The sequence below is a fragment of the Pezoporus occidentalis genome, unplaced genomic scaffold (assembly GCF_034315485.1).
Source record: "Pezoporus occidentalis ecotype Australia unplaced genomic scaffold, CSIRO_AGI_Poc_V1 ctg8, whole genome shotgun sequence".
NCBI lineage: Eukaryota > Metazoa > Chordata > Aves > Psittaciformes > Psittacidae > Pezoporus > Pezoporus occidentalis.
In genome coordinates, this window is record NW_026916158.1 from 6,599,242 (window position 1) to 6,603,981 (window position 4,740).

Genomic DNA, 4,740 nt, shown 5'->3' on the forward strand with positions numbered 1-4,740 from the left:
AAATAAAATTAGGAAATTCATTAAGAAATTTTAACTTTTTTGTTTAACACTAATGTTTTTTTTAAATTATGCAGCCTATTTTCACAACGCTCTGAAACTTTTTTATCCAAAACTGGGTGCCATTATTATAACTCTCTCTATATACTGTAGGAGAGGTCAGATTTTTCTATAAACATATATTACAAAACTTGTCATTATTTAAATGCATCTTCTCACTTATGGTAACTGGAGGATAAGCTGAAAACAATTTTTCCAAAACAGATTGAAATATAATAATATCCAAGTAAAAGAAAACAATGTAATGATAGGGGAAGGATGTGTGACTTCTGTCAAATACTGTATTAATAAACCACCTAAAAGAGAAAAAAAAAAAGAGGAGAAAGTATCAGAAAAGATAAACAGAATACTTAGGGGGATGCCAGTAAATAATATTTAAAGGGTACTATTAAATATCTAAAAACATTTTCTGAAACATTGTTGTATGCCTATAGTCTTTCAATCCCTGTTTATGTATTATTTGAATGGCCCTGTAAATCCCCATCATCTCTGTTTACTAGAGCTCTATTTTTTTCCTGTACTTGTGACTGACAAGGAGAAGTAATATAATCTCAGAAGCTGTAAAACATTATTTGATGGTTGAAGAAGTTGTTCCCAGTACACCCCGTAGAAGACAGCACAAATATCTTGCCAGCCTTTTTACTCATCTTTCCTGCCTCCAATTGATGTGGAATAATTTTAAGAAAACTCAGTATGAAATAGATTGGCTTTCAGCAAAATTTCATTGCAGCCTGAGACATCAGTGGAGAATTTCTTTATCCAAGGATATTCATTCTTTTATTAGTTTGACATTAAAATGAAAACTAATGTTTACCTTTTATAAATAAGGTAAAGACATTTAGTCTGTACCTACCTTGACAGGTCTTTATGGACACAGGATGAAAACTTGTTGATTGTTAATGATGTAACTATAACTGAACTTATCTGCTTTCCTAGTAAGCTGAATGTAACTGTATACTGGTAGTGTCATTAATGCAAAAAACTGAGAAGCCAAGGAGCATGGGCTGGAACAGAGGCAGAAGCATGGAAATGAAAGTGCTGACAACCTACTTCAGTGATGAACTCTTCTCACAGCCTTTGGTGAGCAAGAATTACTCAGGCCACTTAGTGCAGCTCCAAACCATGGCACTTACCTCTACACTTTCCCTTGCTTTTAAGAATTTGGTCCTTGAGTACAATGTAGCCTTTAGAACCCACTTTTCTCCAACTGACTGTGCTGTACTCCCTGCTCCTCTGCAGGGCCCATTAACTGTTGATGGGGTGTCTGTTCGCAGCTTCTCCTCATGGATGAAGAGCCTTAATTCTCTCTGAATAAATTCCTTTCAGTGACCCTGGACTATGGGGAAAGACCATGGGACTAATAGCCATCATCTACCAAATGAACACCTGGAAAAACAATGAGCAGGTAAAATTTCAGATCAACTGAATGAGCTCCAAAATTATTTGAGCCTTCTCCTCCCTCTCATCTCATGCGTTCAACCCAAACTACCAAAGCCTGGGGTTGCACTTCAGTGTCAGTGCAGATGCTCATTTTCAGTAAGTGGGGGTGCATTGTAGATGGGAATAGCATGCCATCACCAAGGCTCAGCTGTGGCTCTTCATGGCAATAGGAAGAAAAGAAGAATTTTATGATTAAATATGTGGTAAATTCTTCTTCAGGCTGTATTTCAAGTTTCTAGGGCAACTTGTTATTATGACTAATTTGCCACTAAATGTGCAGAATTAAGGCTTCCCTTAGGTTGTCTTGCACGGTGCCTTCCTACCCACTTGTCAGAAGAAAAAGAAGCTTTTCTAAGATGTAAACTTATTAAATGTAATAGCTGCATAATCCCATACCCACTGAAAATGATCTCACATCATAGGACAATACATTCAAAATGATAACTAATTGTCCTGGGTTCAGCTGAACAGGACAGTAATTTTAAATTACTCATCCATGCCTGTGAAATTCAATGTCTGTGTGCTGAGGGATCCCATTATGAGTAATGTGAATAGAGCTTTGGCTGGCCTGATTATTTCTGCTGCTTCTCTGCTATGTCACTATGACACTTTCTAAGTGGCTTTAAGGCCGCAGGAGAGAACCAGGTATTCTCTATACAAGGCGATTTCAGTCAACAGTTAAGTCTTTTACTATCTTTGCATACTGAGGTGCCTGCATCTTCTCAAGTATCAGTGAGTTCCATTAGAGGTTCTTATACCCCACCATCCATCAGCAAGGGCTGTGGAAAATGTAATTTTTTTATATATCGTGTTTGAAAGTTTGGTCATCATTCATAGCTGTTTATATGTCAAATACAACATCTGAAGTCCCCAAACTGTACCAAATAAGCACATGTAGTCAAAATATCTTTCAAAATATGAGATATGCTACTAAGATACCTATAGGTTATGTCAACAAATATAGTACAGAGTATAACTCTTCCTATATAGTAAATGTATTATATAAGCACACATGAAAAACATTGAAACACAAGGTATTTGAAATCTCCTTTGATAGAGAGGCTTCTCACTAAAGCAATTTCTCTCAAAGAAATGTGGATCTAATTTGCCAGCAGTGATTTGAAAGAAGAAATATATGTATTGATTTTTTTCCACACAGGATAGATTTTACTCCAGAGCAGGGAACGGGGATAGAGGACAAAAGTACTCAGTTTGTCTCCCATATTATTATTTCATCAAAGGCTTCCTGTAAGCAGAGATGTTCCCCTCCATAGATGCCATAACTCCATGCATCACCAAATGGTTTATTTTTAAAGCTTCTATAATACTGTGTGTTAAGAGTGACGTCCTAATAAACCCTGGCTGTAGCTAAAGGCAGGACAGTCATAGGAAGTCAGTTAGCTTCATTGCAGATAAATATTTTATTTTAAAGGTAGAGTTTTTAAGATGAGCTGGTATGGAAAAAAACATCTTGCGAAATGTTTCACTGTTTTTCTCCATGTAGTGAGTATGTTGGAAGACCAGTAGCTGTGTTACTCATCTACATAACACATGAACATGAGAGGAAGATAGCAAATTTTGATAGGGTGTCATGTAATGAGAAGTCCTCGGCACTATTGAGACTCACTTTGAATTAAAAAAGGTATTAATTTGAAATGCAATGGAAATATTTGAAAGAAACCATAGATTAACACTTTTATAAATGTTTTACTGTATTTTGCCTGTTGTGTTGATAACCGGAGATGGAAGCAGTTTCAGAGTGGTGATTCCCAAATTCTACTGTGTAAAGCCACTAAAATTAGAAAGTTCAAGCATTTGTCACAGGTTTTGCAACTCTCTCTGAAGTCAAAAGAAGTCACATAACTAAAAGTAAAATGCATGATTTTTATAAGAAGATCTTCTGATCAGGTATCATTTGGGACAAGGTGACGCTGAGCTTTGCCCTTGTTATCTGTTATTTTGACAATGGTACTTTGGAGCCTTGCAAGTATTCTGTTGCCACCAAGTCCAAGGAAGATATGAAAAAAATGGATAGGAATGACAGGGAAATTAATGGACTGAGGAACCCATGGGAAATCCCTAGCTCTTCTGTTTGAAGGGCTTAAGAGTAATTTTGTGCCTAGCCTTAAAAAAGGAGCTCGTGTTGTCCACCTTAGATCACAATATTTTTGTTGTAATAATGTATTAATAAGAAGGGGAAGAAAACCCACAGAAGTTTGTTAACTTGAATAACTTAAGTGTACAACAAAGCACTTAGTATTTATTATTTTTCTTGACTGTAAGTTGTTATTTTTATGATATTGTTGTTTCTTCCCCTTGTGAAGCCTATCATTCTCTGTATAGTTCAGTGGTAAAAAAAGAAACAAAATTCTCAGCTTTTCCCAGGAAATTCTGTTTGAAGTTTGAGTATTCTTCCCCAGGCTATTTCTGTTATTCCAGCAATGTAACTACTCCATTTCGCTATTGTTCACCTTGAATATTTAAGTCTCAATTTTGATATATACACAAATAGAGGGTTTTTTTTTGGATGCAGGAATATGAGAGTAGAATACTTACACTTTGAATCTAAATCAAAATGGCGGTGTTCTGCTGTTCAAAATCCAGACTGCATTCTGTAGCTAAAGGAAGATTCTCTTTACAGTGTTTTGCAGATGCCAGTGAAGGCAGAATCACTTTCTAACTTGCCGTTACACCTCTCTACATCTTTCTCTGCATTATAGAACAGATAAATGCACATTGATGGGGCGCTTCCATGCCATTTGAGTCATGGCATTATTTTTTCCTATATTTTGATTCCATAATATGATATAGGAAGCAAAATCAATAATGCCTGTTTTTAAGGCAAAGAGCACAGGTGGATAAATAATTCATAAGTCATTTGATCAATGTGACTTCAGAGTATATCCACCAACAGAGAACAATTTTCTCAGATGTACACGTTATCTGAAATTATCCAGCTATTGTCTTGGGTAAATTTTTTAAGTCCATATATTGACCACAACTAATTTTAAATAAGCACTTGCTATTTGTGCTTTGCTGCCTCTTTGTGACCTGCCAGCTCTGAGTCACCTTGCGCTGCCTGGCTGATTGTATCAGCAGCACAGCTGTTCCCCTGCAAATACTTGATGAACAAGCGTGAATAAGCCCTGAAAGAAGGGGGGGAGATGTGAAGGGGGAGAAGCTTGGGGAGTGGAGAAGGAAATTTCTTGGCTCTGGTCACAGGCAGAAAGAAATGTGAGTTAA